The sequence below is a fragment of the Sturnira hondurensis genome, unplaced genomic scaffold, assembly GCF_014824575.4.
Source record: "Sturnira hondurensis isolate 20B ecotype Veracruz unplaced genomic scaffold, ASM1482457v3 Scaffold0013931, whole genome shotgun sequence".
NCBI lineage: Eukaryota > Metazoa > Chordata > Mammalia > Chiroptera > Phyllostomidae > Sturnira > Sturnira hondurensis.
Window position 1 is genome coordinate 4839826 of NW_028086562.1, and position 13556 is coordinate 4853381.

The following is a 13556-nucleotide window of genomic DNA, read 5'->3' on the forward strand; positions in this document are numbered from 1 at the left end:
TCCTCGGAGAGCTGCGGACTGGCCCCTCCGCTCCGACCTTCGGGAGGTCCCCGTGGGACCCGCCGTCCTGGCTCTGTCTGCCCGTGTGACCGCGTCCTGGGGCCCCTGCCTCAGCGTCTTTCTGCCCCCCCTGGGACCTGGTCCCCGCGTTCTGCGGAGACAGCGCCCAGACATTCAGGGTTATCGGGGAGGGGGCCGTGCGGTCTGATCAGGGGCGGGAGGGGGCTTGTTCCTGGGGAGATGGAGACACAGGGGGACGCAGCGCCTCCCCAGACCTACCGACTTGAGGCAGAACCTAGTGCAACGCTTTCCCAGCGTCCACCGGCGCATGCGGGGCGTCCTGAGGAGGGTGTGGGCCGCTGCCCAGAGCTGACCTGCGCCTTGCACCTGCGAGACCAAGCCCCCGGCTCTGCGGAGGCGCTGCCCTTTCCCACCGGCTGTGCCCAGCTCGCGGCACCTGGGAGCGGGCGAGGACGTTACCTGCCCCCCCCCCCAAGGTGCTGCAGTGGTGGGCGGTGGGGTCCCTCAGGGTCATTCACTGGCTCCTGGGGACGACGCAGGCGGTGCGGGCATTAAGACGCCGGCACTGGGTGCCAGGAGGTCTCTCCCGAAGGCCAGGAGGCGCAGACAGGCTCTTCAGACACACGGATACCAGTTGCCCAGAGGCTGGCGAGCTGTCCGCTTCCTCCCTTTGGACTTGTCCTCGCGGACTCCAAGTTCCAGGCCGGCGTTCCGGGAGGCAGGAATGCGCTCGGAGCAGGGCACCTTTCTAAGACTCTGAATCTCCCTGGGGCGCCCCGCCCTCCTTGGGGACAGCAGCTGTCCCTGCACACAGTCCCCCCAGGGGTCACCGGCTGGCTTTGGTGACAGGGAAGCGGGAAGCGGCAGTGGGAGCAGCAGGGCAAGTCCTTCCAGAGCCAGCCCACCGTGTTGGGGGACTCCAGTCTGGGAGGGGGTGCCTCTTGTGAGCCTTAAATGGAGGGACACCTGCGGTGGGGCTGGGTGCACCGCTGTTCCACTCAGAGCTCCCTGGGCCCTGCCGCCAGCAGCTGGCTGGTCAGCTGAGGTCCCGGTTCTATAGCCCCCAGCTGCTGCTGCAGGACGTTGCCCGTCGCCCACATGCGGCCACAGGTCAGAGTGCATCTGCTGGCAGGCCCCGCCCCCCAGGTTCGTCCGATGCAGGGATGTGCCACTGAGTTTCTTTCACTGGGTCAGCACACGCGGCTTCTGCTCGGAGCTCCATGGGGCTGGCGAACACAGACGGCACTGGCACCCGGGCTGCCCCACTGAGGGGCAGTAAGCTCAGTGCTCTCGCCCGCCCCGTGGCCCCAGGTTCGTTTACAGGCCTTGGTCTCTGGGAGCTCATGTCCCTGTAGAAAGAATGACTTCCTAGAGGAGACATCTGGTTGACCAGAGACCCTGGCCACGGGGCCCTCCCCTGTCTCTGAAGAGCTGGGACCACAGATGACACACATGGCCTTCCAGAGCCTGGCCCCCTGGAGTGTCACTGGGGCCTTGGACGGCCCTGTGTGCATGACCCCAGGTTCCTGTCTGCAGACATTGTACCTGTACCTGTCCCCGAGGGTCTCAGAGGGACACCAAGGCAAGTGTCCCATGCAGCCACTGGGGCTGCCGCCTGGTGGCACTTGCTCCTCTAGTCCTTTCTTGTTTCTCCTGCAGAGGAGCTTGATCCTCCAGGTGGGAGGGGCTGGGGATCCAGGTCAGAGAAAAGGAGGTTCCACCCTCTGTGTCCCCAAATCTCAGGGTTGGGTAACTCTGCACAGGATGGGGACGAGGCTCAGAGGCCCCTGGTCAGACCTGCCCCCCCCCCCCGTGCTGCCTTCCTTGGGGAGTGTGCTAACATCGTTTGTAAGCCCAGTGATGTTGCTGATGTAAAGGGGGGGGCATGCCTGGGACTCACTGCACGGCCTGCACCAGAGTCCACACCTGACCCCCCACCTGAGCCCACAGCTGAGCCCACAGCTGAGCCACTATCGAACCCCTGTGTAGCCTGAATGGTCAGGCTGGACCTAACTAAATGCAACCTGGTAACAACTACTTCCGGAAACCAGAGTGGTAATAGCGACACTGAACGTCTAAAAGGTCTCAGAGAGGACTGAAGGCAGACACGTTTTAGATGCACCTGCTGTTGGTTCGGCCGAAGCTGGGGGGACTGAAACGCGAACAGATTCCTGATTTTTGGTGAACTTCCTAGTGAAGGGCAGAGAACCCACTTTCTTGCGCGGGGGAGGGGGAGTGGGGGTGGCAGATGGGGGCAGCCTCACTGTTCTGCCCTTCAGCTGGGGGCTCGCCCCAACCTTCCTGGCCGGGCCCTGCCTGTCTCCAGGGTGGACTTCAAGGAGGCCCCAGGGCAGGGGTGACCTCGTCCTCACTTATGACACACACACCGCATCGTGGCCAGTGTCCTACAGGTACCAGGTGCCCCTGCTCGGGCCCCTAGCGGGCACTGGGAGGCCACCCGGCGTGAGCTGCGCCAGCGGGAAAGCTTTTCTGTCCCTTTTCTCTCAGTCGGAAAGTCAGAGAACAACTGGTCGACATCGCCCCTGCAGCCTGGATGTGCTCACAAGCAGGGGTAGCCTGGCACTGCCTTCTAGAAGGTTCTAGGAAGTTCCACAGCTCTCATCAAAGAGGAGCTGGGTGAGGGTGGACCATAGCAGCGACCTTGAGCGTCCTGGGTGGGACAACACTGAGAAATAAAATTGGTGTGAAATCCTACTCCGAGCAGCAAAAACTGTTCTAGTCCTAAGTATCTACCCCTTCAGGCATGGGTGAGTGAACACTGCCTTTATTCTAATGTGCTTTCTCTGGATTCTAGCACAGCGGACCCCTCAGATGGGTGCAAGCCTTGTGAATCTCCAGGGTTTCTCTTTTCCTACTGCACGCGCTACTTAAGGCTGCAGTTTGCTGTCGGGTTTGGTATGTAGCATTTTTATTATCATTCAGTTCAAAGTATTTTCTAAAGGTGATTTATTTGAGGGATTATTTAGAATCGTGTTTCATGACTTCTGCATATAAGAACTTTATAGTTACCTTTTGCTACTAGTTTCTAGATTAACTGCAATGAGAACAAGAAACATACTTTATACAGTTTCAAGCTGTTAAAGTTCATTGAAACGTGCTTTGTAATTAAATATGGTCAGGTTAAAAGTGTTCCGAGTGTGCATCTCTGCTGCCATCTCGTGGGGATTTGGGGGAATGACACCTTAGCGCTGGTCCGCAGGAAAAGTGGTTGATTCCAGTGGAATATCAACGACTGTGAATTACAGTGGCATTTAGAAGCGGGTTTCATAACTTTCCATGTAAGGACCTATTAATGATCTTTTGTCCCTGATTTACACACTCACAACAATGAGAGTAAGAACTATATTCTATGTGATTTTAGTTCTTTGTAATTTGTTTAATCTTGCCTTATAGCTCCTTGTGGTCACTCAGGAAAACGTCCGAGTGTGGCTGTCTTCTCGTCTCAAGGGCACCTTGGGAAGGACACCTTTGTTCAGGGCAGCAGGAGAGGTTGCCAGCTGTGGTGAGTGATCTGCGAAGGCTGAGTGGAATGGCACTTACTTGTGGATGTTATTACTTTCACATAAACAAACTGTAGTTCATTTTTCCTTCTCTCCCCCACATGCAACAGTCTTTACACCAGGTAACTGGGCGCCTCCTGTGGGCTCGACCTGTGTCCATGTTTCAGCCGTGTCCAACGCCCAGTGTGTGTCGACATCCTGGCAGCCTCAATGTGCCTCCCGTGTCCATGTCCTAGCCTCACCGACATCGTGCTTGTGTCTAGGTCCCCTCTGCCTTGAGGTCCCCCTGCGCCACTCCCACCAGCGTGGATGTCTCGGCTGAGCCTCTGTCCCATCTTTGTCGAAGTCCACGTTCCGCCGGTGTCCCAGCCGCATTCTGCACCGTCTGCGTTGATGCTTCAACCGAGTCAGTACGTGAGCTGCCCCTGTGTCCTTCCTGTGTCCATGTCTTGGCTGTATCGGTGTCCTGTCCTAGCTGGTATTCATCTGTGCTCTGCATGTATTAAATGCTGAATGTCTTGTGTTGATCTGATTGTTTTTTTTAATTAATTAATTAATTTAGATTTTATTTATTTATTTATTTTTAGAGGGGATGGAGAGAGGGAGAGAAACATCAATGTATGGTTGCCTTTTGTGCATCCCCTGCTGGTAGTTAGCCTGCAAGGAACTGGTTTGCAACCCAGGCATGTGCCCTGACTGGGAATCGAACCGCGATCGTCTGGTTCGCAGGCCCCTGCTCAATCCACTGAGCTACGCCAGCCAGGTGATTATGTTATTTTGATTATTATCCCACAGCTGTTGGAGCTGACAAGGTTTGTGGAAAATAATCCCTTTTTAATCCCACACAGTTTTGAACAGCTGGCTGTGTGGGATGAATGATGAGACAGTGCTAACTCCTGAACCTGTGGCAGCTGAGAGATCATGGACGTCTGCCCTCCAAGGTCAGCCTCCTTTTTGTTCACTCTGTCTTTGGCCCGTTGCTGTTGGGTTTGGCAGGATTTTAAAGTTTGCGTTTGGAGGGACAAGGGGTTTATCTGATTGAATCGCAGGACTGTTTACAATGGGAGGATCCGGTTCAGCTCCTGCCTCTGGCCTCTGGCAATGGGGGACCAGTGTCTGGCCCCAGCTCCAAATTCTGGCCTTGGCAATCTGGTTACAGATCTGCGTCCCGTGTCCAGGGCCTGTGCCTCAGAGACAAAATGTACTTGGTTGTGTGTCTGCAGTCCTGCACCTCTTAGGGTGTGGCTTTGTGTCCTGGGTTCACATTCAAGGTCCATGTGCAGATGAAGATTTAGGTTCTGGTGGATGGAATCTGGCATTAGAAGGGTCTGATGTCAGTCCTGGCACCTGGTGTTTGGCCTTTGGACCACGTGGTCTGGCTCGGGTGAGGGCACATGGCTTTGGGCTTGGAGTCCAGGTTTTGGTTTGGGTCCACTCCAGGGTTCAGGTTTTGGAGTCAAACGTCTGTGTCCAGGATCCTGAGTTTGGCTGTGGTATCTGGTGTGGGTCGACAGATGTTTACTGTGTGAAATTCAATGCCAATATGAGTCCCTAAATGTATGAAATTGAGACAGGTTCATAAAAAAATGTAGTAAAATTTCTTGGCAGGTGGAATGGGAAAACTGAGCCTAATAGCTAAGTAAGGCCTAGCAATTTATAGGCAGGTAATAAATCTGAGGATCTTATCTTCCCTGAGTAGGGACCTTGGAGAGCAAGTGGTTCAGACATTGCAGACCACGCAGGGGAAGACCCGCCTCAGTCCCAGCCCTTCTCTGTGACTTTTCTGAAGGAGAAATTCCCCAGGGGAGGACCCTGATCACTCTGTGTGCTCGCTTTGCTGCATCAGCACCTCAAAGGGCCCCCCTGGAAAGCTGAGTGTTCTGTGGAGATGACTCTTCCAAGACCTCCTCGAAAGTCCTCAACATTAGAAAACAGGTAAAACCCTAAAAAAAGGACCCCGTGTGAGCTGTTCATTGAACACACATACGCCTTCTCTTCTTTGCTGCCTATCTTCGCTTTGTTTCTCCTTCTCTCCAAAGGTCCCTGGGAGAGAAGGGACCTTGCAGGCAGGGGAGCTGTGGGCAGGGGCAGCTCGTCCTGGGCTCACCCCCTGATCCTGTCCCTAAGGTCCTTCTTTTTGTCTAACTTTTCTGTTTCCCAAGAAACAGCTCCCCCAATGCTCACTCTTGTTGCTGTGATTTCACCTCTTCTCTCTGAATCCCTTTATTTCACTGTCCTGACATTTAATATACAAACTCTAAAAATTCCCTAGCTTTGTGTTGTGACATTTTTATTGCAGGAAATCAAGAATCTACATGTATGAGACCTTGCCAGGGCAAACCCGCCTTGGGTCTGGTACCTTTTCAGTGACAGAATAACCAAATTTTGTGTATTCATCTACTTGTGGATGGACATTTGAATACTTTCTAACTTTCAGTTGTTCACAGTGCTGTTATGAATAATCATGTACAAGTTTGTTATAACATCTGTCTTCAATTTCTCAGGTATGTGTTTTGAAGTGGAGCTAAAACCTGCTTTATGGTTTTAGACATTAGATGTTTACGTTTCAAGGGTTTACAGGTTTAAATAGGAGGACACACTGTTCTCTGTGGTATGATGTCCAGAGCCAGGCATCTGGAGTCAGGGACAGGCTTTGGACACCCGGTCCAGTGTCTGGTGTGTGGCATGGTTTGGGGTTAGAATTAGGGGTTGGAGTTATGGTTGATGCCATGACTTGTCTTTAACCTCATTTGAAACCCTTTTTTTGGACTTTATTGTGACAGCTGTCACCTCAGCATCCATTAAAAAATCTGAGCAGAGCTCCTGAATATTCATGTGGCCATTTTCATATTGAAGATGGATGAGCACAGCAATGTTATTGGCACATCAGGCTTTGTCATTCTGAGAAAAGTGAAAACACAACTGAAATTCAAAGAAAGGTTTGTGGTGTGAATGGAGAAGGTGCTGTGACTGACCGAACGTGTCAGAAGCAGGTTGCAGAGTTCCATGCTGCTGACTTCTCCTGTGCAGTTGCCCCCTGGGTCACATAGACCAGTTGCAGTGGAGAGCCATCCAGTCCAGACGTTAACTGGGAACAGACCACATTGTGGCACACGGGAGCAGGTGACGTACTCAAAGTATTGTAATCAATAGGACTGAGAATCATTTGCACTAGCATGGTTACGTTAACTGCTTTGATGTTTCGGTTTCACAGAAGTTAAGCAGGGAGGAGGGGGAAACCTTCTTGAACAGATTTCCAAGTGCAATTTTCTACTGAAACATAAGGAAAACCAATTCCAAGACAAATTGGGGAAGAAGGGTGAACTGATATGTGACACTAGTGTGGAACAGGAGAGATTGTGGGAACACGGAGGGAACCACCACCATCCACTCCACAGGGCGGTCTGCGTCCACAGGAGGTGATTCTGTATATGTGGTGGGGTCATTAGGGAGTCCTGTTGTAGGAGCTCCTCACCAGAAACCAGGCTGTTACTTCCAGCAAGTACTGCTCGGCCTCAGACCCATGGAAAGCACCACCTGAGGGAAAGAGTCCTGAATGTGTCAGCAGAAGACACGTAATCTTCAGACAAGATGAGGTGAGAACACACATTGCTCTGTGGTGACCAGGAGAAAATGGTTGCAGCCTGGCTGTGCTGATTAATCCACAGCACTCACCCACCCTGCGCCTTTGCATTGCCTTTTCAAAATTCTCTTAATGGAGAATTTCCATTCTGTGGGATTGCACCTGGGAGATATCTGTGTTCCAAAATATAAAATGTGGTGGGAAGATGGAATAGTGAGGTAACCTGGAAAATGGCAGAGGGCAATGGAACAAAGTGGTGAATATGCTGTCTAGTCACGTTGTTGGGGAAAATGAAAAATGTGCCCGCTATTGCACCTCACAGTAAAAACAGAAGGAATCTAGCCTTGGGTGGTGTAGCTCAGTGGGTTGAGTGTGGGCCTTGGAGCCACACGATCGCGGTTCGATTCCCAGTCAGGGCACATGTCTGGGTTGCAAGGCCAGTTCCCAGCAGGGGATTCATGAGAGGCAACCATACATTGATATTCCTCCCCTTCTCTCTTTCCCTTTCCCTCTAAAGATAAATAAATAAAATCTTAAAAATATAATAATTAAAAAAAAAACCCAGAATGAACCTTGTGGCCAGGCCCATTACAGTATGTGTTCTGAGTGTGCATCTCTGCTGCCATCTTGTGGTCATATTCGGGAATGACACCTTAGTGCATGTCAGCAGGAAAAGTGGTTGATTCCCGTGGAATATCAGTGAGGTTTTTTTAAAAAGATTTTATTTATTTATCTTTAGAGGGAAAGGGGAGGATAGAGGGAGATAAATATCAATGTACGGTTGCCTCTCGTTCGTCCTCTGCTGGGAACTGGCCTGCAACCCAGGCATGTGCCTTGACTGGGAATCGAAGCAGGATCCTTTGGTTCACAGGCCCCTGCTGAATCCACTGAGCTGCTCCAGCCAGAGGAAATATCAGTGAGTTTTGGTGGCAGTGGTATTTCCAAGTGCATTTGAAGACATCTAAATGTAGGGACTGTTTGGGTATCTTTCGACTGCTTTCCAGATTAAGAGCAAAGGGAGGGATAAGTGTGTCTAATGTGAAATTTGTTGGAAGTGGCTTTGTAGCATAATAAAGTCAGGTTTTTTAAAGTTACAAGTGTGCTTGAAAATTGTTTGTAATTGGCTTTGTGTGTTGCAGCTTCCTTAAACAATGAGAAAAATAAAATTTATCCAAAGTTTTCCACCTGGAGGTAAAAAAAAAAGCGCTATCATTTCATGTACGTGCCCCAGACATGTCTGCGGGCTCGTGTCCTCCACTGTGCCTGGACTTCATTCACTGTTTCAGGTTCCTCGTGAGGGCGCGAAACTTGTGCATTTCCACTTCTGCTTCTAACATGTGTATTTAAGGGTGAAAATTTCTTTTTTAAAAAATATATTTTATTGATTATACTATTACTATTACTATTATACTATTACCATTGTTCCATTTCCCCCCACCTTTATTCCCCTCCACCCTGCACACCCCCTCCCACCCACACTCCCCCTCTTTAGTTCGTGTCCGTGAGTCATACATACAAGTCCTTTAGCTTCTCCATTTCCTGCACTATGCTTAACCTCCCCCTGTCTATTTTCTACCTACCGTCTATGCTACTTGTTCCCTGTACCTTCCCCCCTCTCTCCCTCTCCCACTTCCCCACTGATAGCCCTCCACATGATCTCCATTTCTGTGGTTCTGTTCCTCTTCTAGTTGTTTGCTTTTGTTTTTGTTATAGGTGTGGATGTGAATTATTGTGAGTTTGCTGTCATTTACTGTTCACTTTACTGTTTGCTGTCATTCTAATCTTTTTTAAAAAATATATTTTATTGATTATGCCATTACATTTGACCTATTTCTCCCCGTTCATTCCCCTCCACCCTATACACCCCCTCCCCCACCATTATCCCCCTTTAGTTTATGTCCATGTGTCTCAAGTTCTTTAGATTCTATATTTCCCACACTACTCTTGCCCTCCCCCCTGTCTATTTTCTACCTACTGTCTATGCTACTGATTCTCTGTACGTTCCCCCTCTCTCCTCCTCCCACTCCCCTGTTGCTAACCCTCCATGTGATCTCCATTTCTATGGTTCCACTCCTGATCTAGCTGTCCTCTTAGTTTGCTTTTTAGGTGTGGTTGTTAATAACTGTGAGTTTGCTGTCCTTTCACTGTTCATATTTTTATCTTCATTTTCTTAGATAAGTCCCTTTAACATTTCCTATAATAAGGGCTTGGTGATGATGAACTCCTTCAACTTGACCTTATCTGAGAAGCACTTTATCTGTCCTTCCATTCTAAATGAAAGCTTTGCTGGATGAAGCAATCTTGGCTGTAGGTCTTTGGATTTCATGACTTGGAATACTTCTTTCCAGCCCCTTCTTGCCTGTAAGGTCTCTTTTGAGAAATCCGCTGACACTCTGATGGGCACTCCTTTGTAGGTGACTGTCCCCTTATCTCTTGCTGCTTCTAGGATTCTCTCCTTCATTTTAATCTTGGCTAATGTAATTATGATGTGCCTTGGTGTGTTCCTTCTTGGGTCCAACTTCTTTGGGACTCTCTGGGCTTCCTGGACTTTCTGGAAGTCTATTTCCTTTGCCAGACTGGGGAAGTTCTCCTTTATTATTTATTCAAATAAGTTTTCCACTCGTGGCTGTTTCTTTCTCCCTTCTGGTACCCCTATAATCCGGATGTTGGAACGTTTACAGATGTCCTGGAGGTTCCTAAGCCTCTCCTCATTTTTTTGAATTCTTGTTTCTTCATACTTTTCTGTTTGGTCATTTTTTATTTCATTCTGGTCCACTCCCTTGATTTGAGTCCCTGTTTCCTTTCCATCACTATTGGTTTCCTGTGCATTTCCCTTCATTTCTATTAGTTTAGCCTTCATATGTTCCTCTAATTTGTGACTAAAATCAACCAGTTTTGTGAGCATCCTGATCACCAGTGTTTTGAACTGTGCATCTGATAGGTTGGCTATTTCTTAGGTCGCTTAGAGTTATCTGCTGTGGGGCTTTGAGTTCTTCTTGAGCCATAATGTTTTGGTCTGTTCACGCCTGTTACATATGAGAGGCAGAGCCGTAGGTGTTCACCAGGACGGGGGCAACTCAGTCGTTGGGTTGTGACGCTGTAGGTGGGGGCAGGGTCCAAGAGGGGCAATGGTGGTCTCCTCTGCTGCTTTCCGCTGCTGGGGCCTACGCGGTCTGTCTCACTGCTCACTTCTTCGCTAGCTTATCTGTGCACGAATGTGTGACTGTGGTCAGCCTGCTGCCTTGTGCCCTCACTGGGTCTGCCCGTTGCTACCCCACACCTGAGGTATGCCCATGGCTGCCTGGGTCAGGAGATCTTTCCTGCCCGACCCCCGCTCTGCTGCTGGCTCCGCCCTTCTTACCCGTCTGGCTGAACGGTTCGTTGTTGTCGGACTTCTGTGCAGTTCAATTTTCTGTGCTTTGGCTGCGTTTTTGTTACTGAAACTTTGTTGACTTTAAACTTGGTTGTGGGAGGAGGCACAGTGTTTCCACCTACACCTCCATATTGGCAGAAGTCCCCCACAGGTGTTTTCCATCAAAGGCTTGGGGTTTTATTTCCCTGCGCAGGTTACCCTGCTCCCCAGGAGTCTCTCCTGGTTTGTCTGCACATGAGTGTGCACTGCATGCCCAGTCTGCAATGCGCCGCGTTGCCGGGTCTGCCCGCTGCTGCCTTGCTGGCCAACTGCAGCCTTGTGTGCCCCGCTCCACAATCCTCCACCTCCTGGGGTCTGCCAGCTGCCACCTGAGTCCTCTCTGCCCGCTCCGCCCCTTCCACTGGTCTGGATGAATGTGGCTTCTTTAACTCCTTGGTTGTTGGACTTCCATATAGTTCCATTTTCTGTCAGTTCTAGTTGTTTTTGTTTTAAAATTGTTGTTTTCCTTTTTTCGGTTGTGTGAGGAGGCGCAGTGTATCTACCTACGCCTCCATCTTGGTAGGAAGTTCAGGACGAAGATTTCTTTCTGAAGTTTTGGTATGTAGTGTTTTTAGTCATTCAGCTCAAATTATTTTGTAACTGGAATATTGGTTCATTTTAGAGGTTATTTATGAGTCTATTTCATAAGTTCCAAAGGACAGAATTTTCCAGGTACCCACTTTCAGTGAATTTCAGCTTAAATGCTATGAGAGCAAAACACACACTCTATATGATCTCAGTGCTGCGATGCTGGGTGCAGCCTGCTTTATACCCAGTTGGCCGAAAAGTTAGTTTGGACCCCACCACCCCTGTCTTCATCCCCATCTCCCCACCCCTGTCACATGGCTCTGGTTCAGGTACTTGTCTTTAACTTCATTCAAAACCATTTCGTTATACTGTATCATGACAAATGTCCTATCAGTGTGAGTTAAGAAAAATTTATCAAAACTGTTGAGTCTTTGTGTGGCCATTTTCCTATTGAAGGTGGATGAACGTAGTAATATTTTTGGTACATCAGGCTTTGGTATTTCAAGAAGGGCGAAAATGGCAGTAAACAGAAGAAAAGATTTTGGGCACGTACGAGAAGGTGTTGTGACAGATTGAACGTGTGGGGAGTGGTTTGCAGCGTTTTGTGGGGGAGGTTTCTCACGCAGAGATGCCCCGGGGCAAACAGACCAGTTGCAGTGGAGAACCATCCAGTCCAGATGTTCCCTGAGGACAGACCACGTGAGGCCACACGGGAGACAGGCCACATACTCAAAGTACCCAAATCAATTGTTGAAAATTGCTTGCACCAGGATGATTATGGTCATTGTTTTGGTGTTTGGGTTCCACACTAGTGAAGTGGGAAAAAACCCAACTACCTTTCTTGACAGCATTTCCATGTGGGATTCTCTTTGGAAATGTAAGGAAATTCTGTTTCTGTTTGCAAGACAAATTGTGAGGGTGGATGAAAGTTGATACTTTAGAGTAGCATGGAACTGGAGTGGTCGTGGGGCAAAAGAATGGAACTATCATCTGCCATTCAAGAGGGCAGTCTTCATCCAAAGAAAGTGTTGTGTAAATGGTAGGTTAGGGTCAGGGTCAGGTTTAGGGTTAGGGACCCTGTGTGTGGGCCCACACTCACCCTGCCCTTATGTCAAACCAACTGTCAGGCTGAAGTGAAATGACCAGGGTAAGGCCGGCCCATGGAAAATTAGGTGAGTGATGGGTGGATGCGGGTGGCCTGGAGTGTTTGAAGTGAGTGGGGGCAGGGAGCAGTTGCAGCCGGTCTGTGAGGAGCTACAAAGGGTGCTCAGACTCTTTGTGCAGTAGGAGTGTGAGCTCTCTATGTGAGTGAGCCATTCCTGTGGGACCACTTCTCGTGAGCACATTACATAGACTGTGTTCCAGCTTTGGGAGTGCATGAGTTCTGGTCCCAGTTCAGTGAGCATTGCCAGGTGCAGCCTCACAGGCTCTCAGGAGGCAAAGCCGAGTCTGAAGTCTAGGTACTTTCGTGGTAAATGTTGTAAGCTAAAAAATGAGAAATGTTTCACGTGACAAAGCAAAGACCCTGGGAGGCTTCTTCCATGTCCAAAAGATTGTAGCTTGTAGATGGCAGACCCAGGCTCACATCACTGTTAGAGACCAAAAGGTTAGGATTTTCCTCTATCAGAACTGCCGCAATGCACACGAAGAAATGCAAGTAAGGAAAGGAGCCATTTTGGTCTAAGCAGTTAGAAATTTTTCCCTGCTGACTGTCAAGAGACCCAACTGGATGAGTAAAGAAAAGGCTTCTGGTGTCCCCACAACAGTCTAGATTATTATAATTCTATTATTACAAATATTCTATATAGAATTATTTATAATTCCCTAAAACTATTCCATGCTTTTCTCTGGTATTTTTTTTAATTTAATTCTTGTTCAAGTACAGTTTTCTGTCTTATATTCCCAGCCCTTCCCACCCCCCGCCCAGTGCTCCCCATCTCCCTCCCATTTCTGCCCCCAACCCTTAGTTATTGTCCATGTGTCCTTTATACTTGTTCATGTGAGTCCATCCCCTTTTCCCCTGTGATTCTCTCCCCTCTCCCCTCTGGATACTGTCAGCCTGTTCTGTATTTGAGTGTCATTGGTCATATTTGCTTGCTTGTTTGTTTTGTTGTTTAGATTCCTGTTAATGGTGGTATCATATGGTATTTGTCTTTCACCGCCTGGCTTATTTTGCTCAGCATAATGCTTTCCAGTTCCATCCATGACGTTGCAAAGGGTAGGAGTTCCTTCTTCCTTTCTGCAGCATAGAATTCCATTGTGTAAATGTAATTTACACAATGTAGTTTTTGATCCAGTCATTGACCAATGGGCATCTAGGTTGCTTCCAACTCTTGGCTATCATGAATTGTGCTGCTATGAACATCGGGGTGCATAGGTTCTTTTGGATTGCTGTTTCAGGGTTCTTAGGATATACTCCTAATAGTGGAATTGCCGGGTGAAAAGGCACATTCATTTTTAGCTTTCTTAGAAAATTCCATACTGTTTTCCA